This window comes from Schistocerca cancellata, chromosome 1 (genome assembly GCF_023864275.1).
Source record: "Schistocerca cancellata isolate TAMUIC-IGC-003103 chromosome 1, iqSchCanc2.1, whole genome shotgun sequence".
NCBI classification, from domain to species: Eukaryota; Metazoa; Arthropoda; class Insecta; order Orthoptera; family Acrididae; genus Schistocerca; species Schistocerca cancellata.
The window spans coordinates 753,422,764-753,444,257 of NC_064626.1; the positions used below are offsets into that span (position 1 = coordinate 753,422,764).

Here is a 21,494-nt window from a genome sequence, read left to right on the forward strand (position 1 = left end):
GAAAACAACAGAAGGTCGGTCGTACCGGTAAATTACTCACGAATACTGTCTCAAAGCACTGAATAGTGTTAAATGTCGAAATAGATAGCAGTTCTATTGTAAATAGAACGAAAAGAGAACGCCAGACTGGGATTCATTGCCATATGCTCAAAGAAATGTAATTCATCTGCGAAGGTAGTGGGTTACCTCCATAATGTGATTCTAACGGTATCACAGAGCTTCCAACATGTACAGTCCAGAACTGCTGCAAGAGTAGCAAAAAATACTGTTTAATCATAGTATTGTTAATTTGCTGCCCCACGCACTATTCGAGAGTGGACCGACCATGATACCGTATCTAGATCAGAGTAATCCACATGGATAATACGCATAAGCTTTGTGGTAGCTATTCATTTGTAAGCAAACCCAGTAGTTGCACGCTTATCTGATCATGACGTTTCGACAGCCATTTAACCAACAAATACAATCCAGACGAAATCAATATCTACATCTACATCCATACTCCGCAAGCCACCTGACGGTGTGTGGCGGAGGGTACCTTGAGTACCTCTACCGGTTCTCCTTTCTATTCCAGTCTCGTATTGTTCGTGGAAAGAAGGATTGTCGGTATGCCTCTGTGTGGGCTCTAATCTCTCTCATTTTATCCCCATGGTCTCTTCGCGAGATATACGTAAGAGGGAGCAATATACTGCTTGACTCCTCGGTGAAGGTATGTTCTCGAAACTTTAACAAAAGCCCGTACCGAGCTACTGAGCGTCTCTCCTGCAGAGTCTTCCACTGGAGTTTATCTATCATCTCCGTAACGCTTTCGCGATTACTAAATGATCCTGTAACGAAGCGCGCTGCTCTCCGTTGGATCTTCTCTATATCTTCTATCAACCCTATCTGGTACGGATCCCACACTGCTGAGCAGTATTCAAGCAGTGGGCGAACAAGCGTACTGTAACCTACTTCCTTTGTTTTCGGATTGCATTTCCTTAGGATTCTTCCAATGAATCTCAGTCTGGCATCTGCTTTACCGACGATCAACATTATATGATCATTCCATTTTAAATCACTCCTAAAGCGTACTCCCAGATAATTTATGGTATTAACTGCTTCCAGTTGCTGACCTGCTATTTTGTAGCTAAATGATAAAGGATCTATCTTTCTATGTATTCGCAGCACATTACACTTGTCTACATTGAGATTCAATTGCCGTTCCCTGCACCATGCGTCAATTCGCTGCAGATCCTCCTGCATTTGAGTACAATTTTCCATTGTTACAACCTCTCGATACACCACAGCATCATCTGCAAAAAGCCTCAGTGAACTTCCGATGTCATCCACAAGGTCATATCGATGTTTCCTCCAGCAACAGCAGTTATCATGGTGCCTCATGCACGTCGATCTGAACTGTAGTGCCACGGCGTCTAGGTGGCATTCCGACAGGATTTGCGGCCACTCGTCTCCTACACTGCCACTGCTTAGTCGCAGATCCTCACAAAATTGGAAGGTGGGGAGAGAATCCAGCAAGATGGTTCAGTCTGCTCCAGAACGTTACGGAGGTGTTCAGCAAACTCCATCTGTAGACACTGCAAGAGAGGCGTGTGTGACGGGGAGGTTTGTTGTTGAATTCATTCGGAGAGCACTCGTCCCAAGGAGACGCGAGCAACACGAGGAAATCAAAGAAATAGATGTCGTACTTACATTCATCGAAAGTCCTTCTTCTCGCCTACTATTTACGTCCGCCCCGATAGCTGAGTGGTGCCGGCGCGGTAGCTCAGCGTGTTCGGTCAGAGGACTAGCTGCCTTCTGTAATAAAAAACAGTTGAGTTAATCGATCAACAACGAACTTAAACGGATGTCTTAAGATGTCCGCCCCGAGCAGATGCAACGAACAAAAGCGAACAAAATGTAGATTAAATAAAAATAGTGCTCAGCGCGAGGGACTGTCATGCCAAGGAGTCCGGGTTCGCTTCCCAGCTGGGTCGGAGATTTTTTCCGCTGAGGGACTGGGTGTTGTATTGTCCTCCTCCTCCTCCTCCTCCTCATCATCATCATCATCATCATCATATCCCCATGGACACGCAAGTCGCCGAAGTGGCGTCAACTCAAAAGACTTGCACCCAGTGACCGGCCTACCCGACGGGACGCCCAAGCCACACGACATTTCATTTAATTTTACGAATGGAACAGCGAAAGGGAGGAAAAGATAGTGCTACCAGAACACCCTCGGCCACACACGATAAGGTGTTTTGTGGAGGATAGTTTATGGATGTCTGTTACTGCTGAAACAAGCAGTTTTCTGTTATATAGTGTTTTTCAACGCAAGTTTAACCGGACTGTTAAAAACGTTCAACATAACCGGTTTCCGAAATAACGGATTTTAGGTTTTTTCCCCGTTATTTCCAATAATAAAATGTAGAAATAGAACAAAAATAGAAATATTTTGTCTCCCTCAGCTTCAAGATGTATATATTAAATTAAATAGGCCAATAAAAGAAAACTTCATCCATCCACCGTTTACTGTTTTTCTCGAAAAGTGATAAGTGACTGACTACTACAAAAAGTCACAAATAATCTCCTATTGATTGTAATTTTTTGGAAACTCTGCTCAAAAATCGTGTTCTAATCGGGGATCATACTGGTATTTGGACATTATGAATATTCACTGCTGAAGTGTGAAAACTGAGGTCGAACGACTGTATTTTTTGTGTTAATTTGTCAGTTTTCAAAGGCTACAAGCAGATACAGGCTTGTTATGTAGACACGGCAGCGGATCAGCCGATTTTTATTTTAACTATGTAAAGTACTTGCAGGTTAGGGATGGTGCCATCGTGTAATACAACTGATGTCAGACGACGGCAATGAGAAACAGATGGGGCAAGTCTTGAACACTGCATGCACCATGTGGTAAGTCACGCCTTATGGTTATGCCATGTGTTTATTGCTCTTTTCTGACGACATTGTTATTAAAATAGCACTGATCGCTTTTGCCATTTTCTGTAATAACGCAATGTTTTAAAGCAATACAAATGTTACGACCAAAAATCACTCTTTCTTTAAATAAAGGTGTAATTAAAATCGAAAAATTTTAGCACTGCTGCTATGGCTGATTAATATTTCAGTTTGAACGTGGTTATTAGTGAAAAAATAAAAGCACTTGTTATAACTGAGAGCAAACAGATACCGAAAAATACCGGTTATTGAAAACTGACTTAGCCGTGTGTGTTTCAACCGGTCAGTTTTTCCTATCGCTATTGTAGATAAGATTTCTATTAAGGAAAGGCAAACCCACGTTTCTAGCATTTGTAGACTTAGAGAAAGCTTTAGACAATGTTGACTGGAATACTTTCTTTCAAATTCTGAAGGTGGCAGGGGTAAAATACAGGGAGCGAAAGGCTATTTACAATTTGTACAGAAACCAGATGGCAGTTATAAGAGTCGAGGGGCATGAAAGGAAAGCAGTGGTTGGGAAGAGAGTGAGACAGGGCTGTAGCCTCTCCCCGATGTTATTCAATCTTTATATTGAGCAAGCAATAAAGGAAACAAAAGAAAAGTTCGGAGTAGGTATTATAACCCATGGAGAAGAAATAAAAACTTTGAGGTTTGCCGATGACATTGTTATTCTGTCAGAGACAGCAAAGGACTTGGCAGAGCAGTTGAACGGAATGGACAGTATCTTGAAAGGAGGATATAAGATGAACATCAACAAAAGCTAAACGAGGATAATGGAATGTAGTCGAATTAAATCGGGTGATGCTAAGGCAATTAGTTCAGGAAATGAGACACTTAAAGTAGTAAAGGAGTTTTGCTATTTGGGGAGCAAAATAACTGATGATGGTCCAAGTAGAGAGGATATAAAATGTAGACTGGCAATGGCAAGGAAAGCGTTTCTGAAGAAGAGAAATTTGTTAACATCGAATATAGATTTGTCAGGAAATCATTTCTGAAAGTATTTGTATGGAGTGTAGCCATGTATGGAAGGGAAGTGAAACGTGGACGATAAATAGTTTAGACAAAAAGAGAATAGAAGCTTTCGAAATGTGGTGCTACAGAAGAATGCTGAAGGTTAGATGGGTAGATCACATAACTAATGAGGAGGTATTGAATAGAAATGGGGAGGAGTTTGTGGCACAACTTGACTAGAAGAAGGGACCGGTTAGCAGGACATGTTCTGAGGCATCAAGAGATCACCAGTTTAGTACTGGCGGCAGCGTGGAGGGTAAAAATCGTAGAGGGAGACCAAGAGATGAATACACTAAGCAGATTCAGAAGAATGTAGGTTGCAGTAGGTACTGGGAGATGCAGAAGCCTGCAGAGGATAGAGTAGCATGGAGAGCTGCATCAAACCAGTCTCAGGACTGAAGACGACAACGACAACAACAACAACAACAACAACAATTGTAGATACGCATTAAGAGCATAGTACACTTCGGCTCATGACGCCCACCCTTTCCACCCACCACATTGCCATTACCGCCAGCGACATTGATGCTTTCACACCTGTCACACTTGGCTGTCAGCCAGAAGTTCTGAGCAACAGAGTTTCTCGGATGGGCAGATGGTTAGCGGCTGGACTGCCTCGAACAGGTGCGGAGGCTCGCGGCCGGCTGCAGTCTGGCATGGAAAACAGCGGCTCTGCCGGCCGTGTTTGCGCAGACCGGCGTGCCCTGATTGTTTGCGCAGCTCTCGCCGCCACTCCAGCGCTGCCCGGCAGCTGTGTTCCGCCCACGGTCCGCCCAGATAGCGACTATTGGCGCTCCTCGCTGCCGAACCGATAGCGACTGCTACCTGCCGCCTTATCTCGTACGTCAGGTGCTCTCGACAGCACGGCCCAGTGGATGAGTTCTTGAACGAGGCTTTGATAACGCAACTGACGTTCCTGTCAGCTAGTGACGACTGCAACCTGTCACTGATAGCGTTCCGGATCCAGCTGTTCCGTACAGTGTCGGTATGCCAAGAAGTTTCAGTCAGTCGGCGTCCGTCGTCAGTGACGGAACACTAGTGGTCCTAGAGCGTAATGCTGATTACGTATTACGAAAAAATAAACCATCTCCGATGACCTTTTCGACGTGGTCCCACGGACAACAAAAGAAAGAAACTTCTGTTAACTCATCAAGCGCAACATGTAGTTAGTGCCCAGCGTTACCAACTTCTCCGAAATTAGGTTTCACGAAAGTATGTGCATCTTGTTCATTTCCCCAGTCTAGACAAATCTTGAACTGACCTCTGGGGAGCTATATCGAGGCATGCGCGCTAGTAGCCCGCAATGCATATCACTGGATGAGCAGGTGATCAATATAGTCGTTTCATTATTCTATTTAATAGTATCACTACCTAAGCGTCACGCGTTTTTCAATGGTCAGAAAATGTAAAAGAAATAATATAACCCATTTGTACATTTCAGTCATGCTTGAAACTAGTATGACTGAGTGAGACGATCACCGATACGCTTATTCCATTCGCAAAACTGTACCTGCCAATTATGGATGGAATGTGGTACATTTATGCTGTGGAAAGTGACAGTACTTCTCATAGCTGTTGACAATTATTTTGAAAGATAATGTCCCAGGGCGTGCTGGAAAGTAATGCCTCCGAATTTTTTTTATATGAAATCTCCTTTTTGTGGTTCATGGTGTGGATTCCAGTAGTCGTGTCCTAGTTCATGAACCACGGGCAACGTACGAGTGGCCAAGTAAGTGGTCCCGACAGTCGCGATACCAGTTACTTTGGAATAAGGCTGGGCACCTCGGACATATTCTGAGTCGTGGTCACCTTTGTACTCAGACGGTAAAAACTAACAAATCAACCGGTTAGTCCCTCAACCGCTAGGGGTAAAACTCAATGGGACACGGGGCAAGTAAGGCTAGCGACCTATTACCCTTGTACTTTAAATGCATCGGACCTTTGGAGGTGACGGATTCCCACCTCTAATTGACAAACCAGGGACTCCTAAGATACGACTCGGCAAACGAATGGTAACGAGATGGGAGCTATTAATAGGAGAAGGTACCTGGATTCGGTTAAGAATGATTTTGAAGTAATAGGCTTAACATCAGAAGAGGCACCAATGTTAGCACTGAATAAGGGGATCATGGAGGAATTTTATATGGGGGGCTATGCTCTAGACTGAACTCTGAAAGGCATAATCAGTCTTAAATGATGATGATGAAAACTCCGTAAGATTTTTAAATTAGAACAAAAGTTGAAACTTCCTGGCAGATTAAAACTGTGTGGCGGACCGAGACTCGAATTCGAACTCGGGATATATGCCTTTCGCGGGCAATTACTCTACCATCTGAGCTACCCATGCACGACTCACGAGGCGTCCTTACACCTTCAATTCTGCCAGTACCTCGTCTCCACCTTCCGAACTTCACAGAAGCTCTTCTGCGAACCTTGCAGAGCTAGCATTCCTGGAAGAAAGGATACTGCGCATACATGGCTTAGCCACAGCCTAGGGGATGTTTCCAGAATGAGATTTTCACTCTGCAGCGGAGTGTGCACTGATATGAAACTTCCAGGAGTGCTAGTTCTGCAAGGTTCGCAGAACAGCTTCTGTGAAGTCTGGAAGGGAGGAGACGAGGTACTGGCAGAATTGAAGCTGTAAGGACGGGTCGTGAGTCATGCTTGGATAGCTCAGATGGTAGAGCACTTGCACGCGAAAGGCGAAGGTCTCGAGTTCGAGTCTCGGTCCGGCACACAGTTTTAATCTGCCAGAAGTTTCATATCAGCGCACACCCCGCTGCAGAGTGAAAATCTCATTCTGAGAACAAAAGTTATTAACATTCTTCACCATTATTATTCATGTCTATATATTTATTTCTTAACATAGGCACCCTGGCGACGAATACATTTCTCGAAACGAGAGACCACTTTGTTGGTACCGTCGCTGTAGAATGTTTGACTTTGTTGACGGAGCTATAACCTCACCTTTATTTGCACCGCTTCGTTGCTATCAAAGTGAAGTCCTCGAAGGCTTTCTTTAAGTTTTGGAAAGAGATGAAAATCGGATGGGTCCAAGTAGGGACTGTGTGAAGAATAATCGATGTCAGTGAACCCAAAGCTTCAAAATTGTTGGAGGTGTTGCAGGACGCTGCTCCGTGTGTAAACGAACTCTTCGAATTCGTACCTTCAGTTCCTCACACGTCTACATAGTAATGTTAAAACACCGCCAAGTTAGGCGCAACAATTCGGAGCGCTCTAGCGGCAGAGGATTGCAACTTGCGTCAGCGAAGTGGGAAAGTCGACTAAGTAATATGCATGACATGTAATAACTCAGACGGCATTGAGACGGAGTAAATATTCGGAGGTATTACTTTTGAGCACGCTTGCGTTATGTTAAAAATGTTCGTTCATTAGTATGAATTTATTTAGTTAATTCATTAGGAAACTACACATCTCTGGTTCCCAGTAACGGCAGTGCGCACCATTAAATTATAAAATAAATAAAAAAAATTGTTGGCGAAGTTGCTATGAAGTCGCGGGACAAAGATTATTATTTGTATTGTCAGACCTCACGCCTCTTTTCCTTCTGCTCAGTCGGTGTTGGTCCCTATTGTCTAGTATACTGTCGTCGTGAGGGTGTCGCGATAAGTACATAGGTGAGCTTAACCCCCCTCTACTACGGTGGGTCGTACCTGGCACAGTTCAAAGTTATATTTCGCGCCACGGCTAATCTAGAGGGCGCTCCATGCTGTCGTCTAAGCCCACCTTCTCGTCACTTGTAGGCAAGCCGTTGACCCGAACACATCGAGAAGGTACGTATACTTCTTCACTTATCCCCCCCTTTATCCCCATCTGACCCAAAAGTAGTGTATATGTGAGATCTGAAACCACCGTGGTAGCGGAGTGTTAAGGACGGAAAGGAGTTACACGTCATCTTACTGTATGAAAACAGTTTCACCGAATGTTAAACTGTCCTTAACGAGAGCAGCAGTGCTGTATAGTTATGTCTCTTATTGGAGTTACGTACATAGGAAGGACAGAAAAAGAAAACTTTCCAGAAGATGTAGTGAAGATCCCAGGGGGACGAATGTTGTTCACTGAAGCTTTAGACAGATGGACCAACCCACTGCTTAAATCTATCAGATTTTTCGCCGTGAATTGGGCCCAAGCTATTACAGCTGTGCGCCAAGCAATTTCAGTGTGTTTATGAACATTGCTGACTTCAATATTGTCCCTTATGCTAGGTAGAAAAATTTTTGTCGGGCGGCAGGCGTGGTTATCAGTCCAAGGGCCGGATGGGCGAATGTCGTCGTGATATACTGCCCAGTCTAAGAGTGGTTTTCAGACACTCTCACGTCCGTGTTGAGAACCCCTGAGACTACTCCCCAACTCCGACTCTGGACACAGCAGACAATCGTGTAAAACATCCGGAAGCTCAAAAGCCAATTTGCCAACCTCGAAGACTGCACTGACAAACTGTCAATTTTACACTTGGCACACACAACTTCCTCTCCCTTTTTAACATACAACACCTCGTGGTGACGTGAATTGCATTTGGAAACGGAAATTAGAAATAATTCTACGATCACTACATCCGAGATCAAATTTTACAAGCACTTGGACTAGAAACTGGCAGTGAAAGTTTTCGACAGTCGAACGTACCCATACTTCCTGAATTGGGTATCATCATGGGCCTCTGATCCACTAAACCGCATAACCGGTCGAAGTGAATTTCGTGGAAGACGTGTGAGTGATCCGGCCATAACAATTAACATCCCTGCTTGCTTTGTGTTAAATGTTTCTACACACAAGTAAAGCAACCCGCTACCGGCAAAGTCCCTTAAAAAACTGCTAGCTTGCAGAGGAGAAATTGGAAATGGAAGATAGCAAAGATCGAAACGATAGAAAGAGACTAAGCTCTCTGGGGCTTTGTTGCAGTGCAGGTCTCCGAAGACCTGAACTGTAGCAACTGAAAGGTCGAAGCAATCCATGAACGTCCATAGCGGTGACGAGTGCGCCAGATAGGATCGGCATTTGCCTCTGCCCGCTTCAGTAATGTTCATTACAGGAGGAAACGCACAGCTCTGCTGTGGCGATTGCATTATGCGCAGGCCGCTCGTGGGTGAGTCAGCGAGGGGCTTGGCACTCGCCTCTCATTCCATTCCACGTACTGCGTTGCTGCTTACAGACTGCCAGCGTAGCTGTGTACAATCTGAGCTGACCACCCCAGATACTTTAGAAACGGTTCAAGGTAGCGATGTGTCATCTATGGACATATTGAAGCAAATGAACTGCTGAAAAATGTACTGCTCTCATTTCTTGCGTATGTTTTTTGTATGTAAAATTTTTTGAAACATTTTACCTTGTTTCTGTTGGAAAGTCAGCGGTTATAACAAACGTTAATTTTTTTATAATAAAACAGTCCCAATGTTTCGTTTTGTGCTTCCTCTAAGCACATTGTTGTTGTGGTCTTCAGTCCAGAGACTGGTTTGATGCAGCTCTCCACGCTACTGTATCCTGTGCAAGCTTCATCATCTCCCAGTACCTACTGCAACCTACATCCTTCTGATTCTGTTTAGTGTATTCATCTCTGTGTCTCCCTGTATGATTTTTACCCTCCACGCTGCCCTCCAGTACTAAATTGGTGATCCCCTCATGCCTCCCTTCTTCTGGTCAAGTTGTGCCACAAACTCCTCTTCTCCCCTATTCTGTTCAATACCTTCTCATTAGTTATGTGATCTACCCATCTAATCTTCAGCATTCTTCTGTAGCACCACATTTCGAAAGCTTCTATGCTCTTCTTGTCCAAACTATTTGTCGTCCACGTTTCACTTCCATATATGGCTATACTTCATACAAATACTTTCAGAAACGACATCCTGACACTTGAATCTATATTCTATGTTAACAAATTTCACTTCTTCAGAAACGCCTTTCGTACCATTGCCAGTCTACATTTTATATCCTCTCTACTTTGACCATCATCAGTTATTTTGCTTCCCAAATAGCAAAACTCCTTTACTACTAAAAGTGTCTCATTTCCTAATCTAATTCCCTCAGCATCACCCGACTTGTTCGACTACATTCCATTATCCTCGTTTTGCTTTTGTTGATGTTCACCTTACATCCTCGCTTCAAGAAACCGTCCATTCAGTTCAACTGCTCTTCCAAGTCCTTTGCTGTCTCTGACAGAATTACAATGTCATCGGCGAACCTCAAAGTTTGTATTTCTTCTCCACGGATTTTAATTCCTACTCCGAACTTTTCTTTTGTTTCCTTCACTGCTTGCTCAGTACACAGATTGAATAACATCGGAGAGAGGCTACAACCCTGACTCACTCCCTTCCCAACCACTGCTTCCCTTTGATGTCCCTCGACTCTTATAACTGCCATCTGGTTTCTGTACAAATTGTAAATAGCCTTTCGCTCCCTGTATTTTACCCCTACCACCTTCAGAATTTGAAAGAGAGTATTCCAGTCAACATTGTCAAAAGCTTTCTCTAGTCCACGAATGCTAGAAACGTAGGTTTGCCTTTTCTTAATCTTTCTTCTGAGATAAGTCGTAGTGTCAGTATTGCCTCACGTGTTCCAACATTTCTACGGAATCCAAACTGATCTTCCCCGAGGTCGGCTTCTATCAGTTTTTTCCATTCGTCTGCAACGAATTCCTGTTAGTATTTGCAGCCGTGGCTTATTAAACAGATAGTTCGATAATTTTCACGTCTGTCAACCTAAGCACAATCATCTTATTCTCTTCACAGAGTAAGCGGTCTCATGATGACCAGAACAGTGGTCGAAATCAGTCACCAGTAAATAAATAAAAATCTTTATGCGGTTGGGACTCTTCGTTGCAAAAAAAACAAAAAAAAAAAATCTTGTGTGTCACTGTTTTCTCACTTCACTTTCGATCACAGAAAATAGCTGCTTACTGCCGTCTGTATAAAAGACGTGGAAGTAAATTTACACTCTGATATTCAGAAGAGCGCATTGCGTCTGCAGTTGTAAACAGCGCTACGCGCTTCGAATACACTGTCCAGTCAACATGCGCCGAAGCGTCATACGGAGCGTGCTTTCGAACGTCAACATTGATCGTGCTGGGTTCAACTTTCTACCGAACGTACAGAAACGGTGCGGCTTGTGCACGGTACGTTACGTGTCCTCAGAGCATTTACCTACAAGAATCATCAGTGATGAGTGTAAACCAGCGGAAAGAGACAGCCAGAGCTTTAATAAATTAAAATAAAAACTGATTTTCAATTTACTTGAACATAAATTTATAATGTAGCACCGTTTATCAACCTTTTAAAACGAGCAAAAGTCCGCATTTAATTTCAGAGGTACGAAAAATTCGTATTTGACTTCTTCATTGTTCTTTTGCACACCACTTGGCAGGTTACTAGATTATGTTTTCCGTTCGAAGAGCAAAGACGTGACCGCCAACCACTCAACCGTACCTGAATGTAGAAGTGTGTCGGTGTGGAGTCTCGAGACAGTCGACCTAGGTAGGAAGGATGAAATTTTAGGCACCTGCATGTTAAATTGGTGATGTTTCGCGGTCAGCTAACAATGTCGGAATTCCAGAGATCCATTGGACCGCTCTTTCTATTGCTCCTTACTTGTTACGACTGCACACATTGTCTGGATGTTCCATGTGGTTTTCGATGACTACTAAAATTGTATAAATGTGTCACAATAAGTCGGGTGAGTTAGGCCACTACGTAAATAAACTTAAGAGGTCTGAGGAGATGCAGAGTGGAACACCGCCCCACCCCCCCCCCCCCACCACCGAACTCTCTCTCTCTCTCTCTCTCTCTCTCTCTCTCTCGATGGCTCCGTTAGATAAAAGACCTACACATCTCGATACACTCTCCGATTGCTTCTCCTGTGGCGTGCTATGTGCTGCGGGGAGCAGCCGTGCTCCTGTTTGCACCTGCACTTCTCGCCACGCCGTGCTAATGCGAGCCCAGGGCTTGGAGCGCAGCGTATCTCATACAGACCTCCTACAAGGCAAGCGGCCCATGTTCAGCTGTGAGCCAGACATCTTTGTAAATATGTGCTATCTCTTGTCTTCCGGAGAAGCTTTTCTCATCTCAGGGTCTTGAAATTTCAGAGGCTACATGTTTCCTGCGTCTACATCTACATCGATACTCTGCAAATCACACTCAAGTGCCTGGCAGAGGGTTCATCGAACCACCTTCACAATTCTCTATTATTCCAATCTCGTATAGCGCGCGGGAAGAATGAACACCTATATCTCTCCGCACAAGCTTTGATTTCCCTTATTTTATCGTGGTGATCGTTCCTCCCTATGTAGGTCGGTGTCAACAAAATATTTTCGCATTCGGAGGAGAAAGTTGGTGATTGGAATTTCATCAGAAGATTCCGTCGCAACGAAAAACGCCTTGCTTTTAATTATTTCCAGCCCAAATCCTTTATCATTTCTGTGACACTCTCTCCCATATTTCGCGATAATACAAAACGTGCTGCATTTCTTTGAGCTTTTTCGATGTAGTCCGTCAGTCCTACCTGGTAAGGATCCCAGAGTGTCCTGCCAATAAAACGCAGCCTTTGGTTAGCCTTCCCCACAACATTTTCTGTGTGTTCTTTCCAATTTGAGTTGTTCGTAACTGTAATACCTAGGTATTTAGTTGAATTTACGGCTTTTAGATTTGACTAATTTATCGTGTAATCGAAGTTTATCGAGTTCCTTTTAGCACTTACGTGGATGACCTCACACTTTTCGTTATTTAGGGTCAACTGCCACTTTTCGCACCATTCAGATATTTTTTTTTTCTAAACCGTTTTGCGGTTTGTTTTGATCTTCTGATGACTTTATTAGTCGATAAACGAGCGTCATCCGCAAACAACCGAAGACGGCTGCTCAGATTATCTCCCAAATCGTTTATATAAATAAGGAACAGCAAAGGGCCTATAACACTACCTTGGGGAACGCATGAGATCACTTCTGTTTCACTCGAAGACTTTCCGTCAATTATTACGAACTGTGACCCCTCTGACAGGAAATCGCAAATCCAGTCACATAACTACGAGCCGCTTGTGTGGTACAGTGTCAAAAGCCTTCCGGAAATCCAGGAATACGGATTCGATCAGAAAACCCTTGTCAATAGCATTCAGCACTTCATGTGAATAAAGAGCTAGTTGTGTTTCACAGGAACGATTTTTTCTAAACCCATGTTGACTGTGTGTCAATAGACCGTTTCCTTCGAGGTAATTCATAATGTTCGAGCATAATATATGTTCTAAAATCCTGCTGCATATCGACGTTAACGATGTGGGACTGTAATTTAGTGGATTACTCCTACTGCTTCTGTTCTTAGAAAGAGTGGAATACTGATGTGGCCTGACTGCCCTGTAATCGTCGGCAGACTGCGGCTTACTTGTGAGGATGATCGGTAATAATAATAATAATAATAATAATAATAATAATAATGTCCAATGCCAGTACTGAATGTCACGTATTTTTCATTGCATTTGATGCAATGTGGGGGCGCAGTTTACTGCCACGATCTATCAAATGTGGGACTCTGCATCGACCGTCGTTCATAAAACGAAATGGACAAAGTTTTGTTATTCGTGACACATGTACAGCGCATTACTATGACTCGCAATCGATCTTTGCACTGTAGCGTACACAAAAAATAAAATTAAACGTACTAACCCACTGAAGGACAATGGATTGCTTCATGTCATCCCCCGCGGGTGGTATATGTGAGGTATTGTATGTCTCACAGCCGATTCCTGAGACTGGTCATTAAGAACATGAGTGTAATTCGGAACATAGCGACAGAATGCTTGCTAGAAAGAGAATTTTCTCTAAAGCCCCTCCTACAGGCGCAGCAACACGCGAATGTTGAATTCCGATGCTTAAATTGCTAATTAGTTACTTCGAAGTCCTTTGAAGCCTTCCTCATTCATCTGCAGTATTAGACAATCATTTCAGTCAGGATGCTTCGTGTAAAAGGAAATTAAGCCTTGCAGAATGGGTGGTCTAGGCGTACAATCTATTGGTAAGAACATTTTACGAAAGTTTATGTAAAAAAATATAGAGAAAATACCTGACCGTATTCCAGAGATGTACAGGAGTAGTCAAGTAGCGTATCTAGAAATGAGAAGAAATCTTTCATGTGGTGTAGGCTCTTAAGGAATTGAAAATGTCAGAAAATCACTGTATGTAATCCTTAACTAGGAAGCACTGTACAGTAGTCATTATACAGAATACGAACCATGGTAAACTGTTAAAGAAAAGGAAACGCTTGATGCGATGTACGTCTAATTTGATTCTTCCAGTTGGATGACTGATACTACGTCAACAGTATAGACGCAAGAGCTGCTCAAACAGGCAAGTCAGTGAAGAACTATGGACCGTACCCTTCTTGAACTGAACATTCTCTTCCATTTTGCTCAACCCTGGCAAATCTATATCGGGAGTGTCTGAAGAGATTTGAATTCTAGTCCTCCTCAACATACATTCAGATAGGGAGCTCAAAATGCCGTCCGCAACTGTTTTGGATTCTCATATGTCACTTCAGATGAAAAAATAGCCCGCATCTCGTGGTCGTGCGGTAGCGTTCTCGCTTCCCACGCCCGGGTTCCCGGGTTCGATTCCCGGCGGGGTCAGGGATTTTCTCTGCCTCGTGATGGCTGGGTGTTGTGTGCTGTCCTTAGGTTAGTTAGGTTTAAGTAGTTCTAAGTTCTAGGGGACTGATGACCACAGATGTTAAGTCCCATAGTGCTCAGAGCCATTTGTATACTAACAAAAATTTGGCTGCAAATTATTTAATGCCATGTTACCAGGGAATGATATTTTCGACTCTTTTTGCGTAGGAGAGCGGAGACACTTAGAGAATCCGCGTGTCTGTTGACCTGTTTTCACGCCATATGTAGCACTTCATTATTCTGCACATTCGCGCATGATTCCCTATTTTTCATCATTTCAAGGCTCTCCACCTATATTCTGCATTAAAATGTGAAAAATATCAGTAATTGTCAGCAGTGTCTCGAGTGATGGGGTGTAACACTGTTTAGTGATGGTACGGTATCTTTGATAGTCTTCTGTGTGTTCGTTCCTTGATATTCTTACAACTGGAGTGTCCGTGCCTGTAAATTGTGTGCCGTAGTATTTTCAGCGAAAGGCAGTGTGTGGAAATATTTCATCACAGCATCTCTCGCAGAAACAAAAGGTGTGCGCGTTCTGGCGATGAGGCGCAGTGCGTAGCCGGCTGGCGTCGGAATGCAGCGTGAGTTAGCGCTGGCGCCAGACGTGGCAACAGCGCGGCCGCGGTCCGCGCATGCGCGCCGCCCGCCTGATGTCACCGCCGCGCCCGCTCCGCGTGCCTGTGACGTCACCGCGCCGCGACGCCCGCGGCCCAGCGCCGCCTCTCCGTTCGCGATTTTTTGTGCGGCCACGCGGCGTAAACAGCGGCACGCCGCGGGCGTCAGCCTCGCGACACGCGTGCTGCTGCTACACGCGCCGCCGTACCGGCGCGTCACGCAATCTCATTGATAAAACGCCCCGTAAGGGAACCGCTCTGTGCACATCGGATGCTGTAAAGGCGAATCCACACTTAAGGCCAACGAACGACGGCCACTGGATTCGGCCGAACCTTGCTCGCTAACGCACTGGCTTCCGGCATCTCATCCACACCAAACCGAGGGGTTACGACCGAGGGATTCGGCCAGTTGGAACCGAGTTGGCTCTGATAATTTGTCGAGGTTACCCTCATTTTGCTATAGATACAGGACTATTACAAACGATTGAAGCGATTTCATAAATTCACTGTAGCTCCATTCATTGACATATGGTCACGACACACTACAGATACGTAGAAAAACTCATAAAGTTTTGCTCGGCTGAAGCCGCACTTCAGGTTTCCGCCGTCAGAGCGCTCGAGAGCGCAGTGAGACAAAATGGCGACAGGAGCCGAGAAAGCGTATGTCGTGCTTGAAATGCACTCACATCAGTCAGTCATAACAGTGCAACGACACTTCAGGACGAAGTTCAACAAAGATCCACCAACTGCTAACTCCACTCGGCGATGGTATGCGCAGTTTAAAGCTTCTGGATGCATCTGTAAGGGGAAATCAACGGGTCGGCCTGCAGTGAGCGAAGAAACGGTTGAACGCGTGCGGGCAAGTTCCACGCGTAGCCCGCGGAAAATTGGCTCATGCCACAACTGGAGACCGACAGCGCCGACTTCATCTTTCAACAGGATGGTGCTCCACCGCACTTCCATCATGATGTTCGGCATTTCTTAAACAGGAGATTGGAAAACCGATGGATCGGTCGTGGTGGAGATCATGATCAGCATTTCATGTCATGGCCTCACGCTCTCCCGACTTAACCCCATGCGATTTCTTTCTGTGGGGTTATGTGAAAGATTCAGTGTTTAAACCTCCTCTACCAAGAAACGTGCCAGAACTGCGAGCTCGCATCAACGATGCTTTCGAACTCATTGATGGGGACATGCTGCGCCGAGTGTGGGAGGAGCTTGATTATCGGCTTGATGTCTGCCGAATCACTAAAGGGGCACATATCGAACATTAGTGAATGCCTAAAAAAACTTTTTGAGTTTTTGTATGTGTGTGCAAAGCATTGTGAAAATATCTCAAATAATAAAGTTATTGTAGAGCTGTGAAATCGCTTCAATCATTTGTAATAGCCCTGTATATACTGAGGTGACAAAAGTCATGGGATACTTCCAAACATCGTGTCGGACCTCCTTTTCCCTGGTGTAGTCCAGCAAACTCGACTTGGCATGGGCTCAACAAGTCGTTGGAAGCCCCCTGCACAGATATTGAGCCTCGACTCCTCAATAGTAGTCCATCATTGCGAAAGTGCAGGATTTTGTGCACGAACTGACCTCTCGATTATGTCCCATGAATGTTTGATGGGATTCACGTCAGGTGATCTGGGTGGCCAAATCATTCGCCCGAATTGTCCAGAATGTTCTTCAAACTAATCGCAAACAAATGTGGCCCAGTGACAGTGCGCATTGTCTTCCATAAAAATTACACTTTCTTTGGGAACGTGAAGTCCACGAAATGATCAAGTAGCAGAACATAACCATTTGTAGTCTGTGATCGTTCCAGTGGGAGCAGACAACCCAGTCCACTCACTGGGACCATACTACCCAATCCTTTCCATGCAGACACAGCGCACACCTTTATGGAGCCACCACCAGCTTGCACAGTAGAGATGGGCAAAACTGTTCTTTTCAGAGATCGGATCAGAACTGTTCACTCCCTGAAATGAATTAGCTCTTTTTCATGACTCACCACTCATTTACAATAGAAAATAAATGGAAGGCACATTGCCCTTTAAACTTGGTTTATTCCAGTACTATACCTGTATTTTGATCTTATTTGATCCTATTTTGAAGTAACACAGATAATGAGTAAGAATTTTGTATTGTTTATTGAAATTTCCATGATATGACAAAGTTTTTGATTATTGATTTATTTTGTACTATCGCGGTTTTTTGGGTGATCGGAAAATGTTGTAACTTGAGATTTACATTAACAATATATTTGGCTATAATGTATTAAAATTTCATTAACCTCATACAAATACATCGCAAGCCATATATTTTTAAAGTGAACGTTTCCTTCCGAAGACGCCTAAAATCGTAAAATCCGTACAGAATAAGAAAAAAAAATATAAATTTGACTGTAAAACGAAAGTGCTGCATATAGCCTTACGCAGAATAAAACAAGGAAAATATTGGTGTATCACATTTTGCGATACGTTTATCGGTTCGCTCGTAATTAAAGTGTAAATTCGAGTGTCCATAATAAAAATCCTATAGTAAGAGGAGTCGTCAGGAACCTAATCTGATCAGTTTAAACAATAAAAATAAAATAAAAACAAATGATGTATACATAACATAATAATGTAATATACATAGCGGTATTACTACGAAGAACAATATCCAGTGGGGACAAACTCCGATGCAGAGGCGCTGAGTCGAGCAGATTGAGCCGCGAGCTGTATTACTGCATGAGCTGAGACCGCAGAGACCAGAGTGACACCTGAGTCGCTTTACTCAACGCTCTGGCTAGAGTCGAGACGGTGGGGTGAGCGTTGAGCGGGCGAGTTCCGAGGGTGGGGGGAGCGGTGAACTCACCCGCTCTGAGACAAATCGTCCGTTCCCTTGCGAGCAGGCTGTTGCAAGTAGTTCCTATGTTATTCGCTAGGTGGCTCTCTGTCCTGTTGCTCGCATCAACTGCCCAGAGGGCAGGACGTGCGACTGAAACGATCCTGACAGAGTGCGATGCGAAGTTAAGCTGCGCCAGACACTGCACGCGGCAGACGACGCACAGAGCACAGAGACGGCACGGCATATGTGAAACACAAAATCCAATGGGGCACTGCACAATGCAGGCAGCCAAGGTAGAAGCAGGGCAGAGGCTGGCGCTGGCTGTGTTGTGTGGCGTGCACTGTGCTGTGACCAGCAGACGCGCTGCTGATATGCTCTCTCTCTCTCTCTCTCTCTCTCTCTCTCTCTCTCTCTCTCTCACTGCCGTGGGAAACGTTTGGAGCTACCGTTCTTTTTTTCTGTATCACTGATTGTTCACTCCTTTGAAAGATTCAACTCTATGAATCAGTTCAAGAGCGGATCCCCCATCTCTATTGCACAGTGCCTTGTTGACAACCCAGGCCGATGCTTCGTAGGGTGTGCGCCACACTCGAAGCCTGCCATCTGCGTTACTAATTGAAATCGGGAGCCATCTGAGCAGGTCACGTTTTTTCCAATCGTCTAGGGTCCAACCGATGTGGTGGCGAGCCCAGGAGCGGCGCTGCAGGCCATGTCGTGCTTTTAGCCGCGTTGGTCGTCTGCTTCCACAGCACATTAACGCCATATTTCCCCGCACTCTCCTAACGGATACGTTCTATTTAACAAAAAAAAAAAATATGGCTCTGAGCACTATTGGACTTGACTTCTAAGGTCATCAGTCCCCTACAACTTAGAACTACTAAAACCTAACTAACCTAAGGACATCACACACATCCATGCCCGAGACAAGAGTCGAACCTGCGACCGTAGCGGTCGTGCGGTTCCAGACTGTAGCGCCTAGAACCGCTCGGCCACGTTCGTCTTACGTCCCAAATTAATTTCTGCGGTTATGTCACACCTTGTTGTTTGTCTGTCAGCACTGACAACTCGACACCGCTGTCGGTAGTTAAGCGAACACCGTCGGCCACCGCGTTGTCCGAGGTGATAGATAATGCCTGAAATTTGGTATTCTCGGCACATTCTTCAAACTGTGCATCGGCGAATGCTGAATTCACTAATGATTTGCGATACTGTTCCGCGTTGAAGTCTGTTAATTCTCGTCAAGCAGTAATCACGTCGGAAACCTTTACACACGAATCACTTGAATACAAATCACGGCTCCGCCAGTGCACTGCCCTTATATACCTTGTGTACGCGATACTGTCGCCATCTGTATGTGTGCATATCGCTATTCCTTGGCTTTTGTAACCTCAGTGTAAAGCAACGTTTTAATTACAACTTTAGGGGCCGATATTGTGAGGGAAGAGGAGGGCATAGCAGGCGTCGCATTTGAAACATGTATATCACTGCAATGCACTGATCACCAGAAAAAGATGGTACACCGTTGGTGGACGACCTCTCTTTTTAAAAGTAGGGAGCAGTGTGGTGGGACAAAATTAATGTACGACTTTAAAGCCGATTCGGAATATGGGCTATTTCATAATTTTCTTCGACTAGAACCTACAAATTTCAAATTGTTATTGAACTCCAGAATGAGATTTTGATTCAGCAGCGGAGTGTGCGCTGATATGAAACCTCCTGGCAGATTAAAACTGTGTGCAGGATCGAGACTCGAACTCGGGACCTTTACCTTTCGCAGGCAAGTGTTGTGAGGACAGGTCGCGAATCGTGCTTGGGTAGCTCAGATGCTAGAGCACTTGCCTGCGAAAGGCAAAGGTCCCGAGTTCGAGTCTCGATCCTGCACACAGTTTTAATCTGTTATTGAACTGTTCAGGCCCTAAAATTTCCAGAGATGCCACCTCTGTTAGGAGAGCTACACCTGTAACTGTAATATTACCGATCATTCTGAGTCATTTAGCTACAGGGGTGTCATGTGCCAGCTTAATGTACACATTGTTGTCGCTGACTGCGAAAATATGTCAATAAAGACTGCATTTTCTTTTCCACACCGTGCACATTACTATCTAACAGCTCAATTATTTCTGGCCAAGCGTCTAATCGTTACAATTCGTTTTTATAATCAGAGTTCTTAAGACCCCCCCCCCCCCATAAACATTCTCGTTCACGATAAATCTTTATCAGCTTCAATGCTGTCTCCGTGTACCACCAGTCAGTACGACAATATTCTTAAGCACAATAAATACACATCTGTTCAACAGACGCAGCAAATCGCTACTGAACCGACGGACATTCGACCCTACGTCCACACCAGGAGACAGGTCCCATGGTCAACCCACCGCCAAAGCTTTGATGTTTCCGCCGGCATTCCGAACCTCAGCCAAGGCTAACCGCGTCGTTGGCTCCGATTTGCCGTCCGTGCTCAGTAAGCGAATCTTGGCCAACGAAGCAGTTGGTGTTTTCGTTCGAAGCAGCGTGTACACGCCTCCCAAGCGATATAACTCTGTGAATCGCCCACGAAACGAACGTTTAGTGTCAGTTTCTCCTGTGCCTGTGTTGAGTAGTAAGAAACGTCATCTGTCGTCGACCATCTGGTCAAGTCGACGTAAGTCGTCCACGAGGTTATCCTTTGTAAACCAGACGTTAATTGGTGCACCCGGATGTTTCTGCAAACGTATTCAGGCTGGAAAAAAGTACAGGGACATCATTCAGGAGACGTTTCCCGGCAGGGAAAGGAACGAAGAGTTCGTGTCAAAATGCGTCCAGAAATGGAGTGCGAGTCTGCAATACAGCAGTTAGAAATGGTACATTAAATTACACATTATATTGTATTAATTTCTTCTCTGTTACACAACACGTTGAAAGTTGTCGCCGTGGGACGTAATGCAAGCGTTTACTCGTAGCACTATGGATTGCTTCACTCTGTCACAGGCCCCATGTTGTAGCCGAATAGCGTCACAGAGAATGGGAAGCTATGTTGTTGAGTCGGCAGGTCAGCAACTGCTTGAGAATATACAGCATTTTTAAGGTGCCCACGCAAGTAAAACTCGACGGTTTATGGAATTTCCTGGGGAAGATGATATTGAAGTGTTAACGAGAGCCGGCCGGAGTGGCCGAGCGGTTCTAGGCGCTTCAGTCTGGAACCGAGCGACCGCTACGGTCGCAGGTTCGAATCCTGCCTCGGGCATGGCTGTATGTGATGTCCTTAGGTTAGTTATGTTTCAGTAGTTCTACGTTCTAAGGGACTGATGACCTCAGATGTTAAGTCCCATAGTGCTCTGAGCCATTTGAACAGTTTTTTGTTAACGAGAAACGATACGGAAATGGACTGGTGTTCCACCACGCAGCAGAAATATTACCTGTCATATTGCTAAACGCCTATTGTGCGAGGTTGCATGTCAAACCACC

General features: G+C 44.7%; 1 protein-coding gene across 9 annotated transcripts in view; it reads left to right on the forward strand.

Annotated features, from left to right (window-relative positions):
• The window catches only part of LOC126186151 (protein held out wings), a 419,545-nt gene that overhangs the window by 207,718 nt on the left and 190,333 nt on the right, over positions 1–21,494 (forward strand). The gene's annotated exons all lie outside the window — the stretch shown is intronic.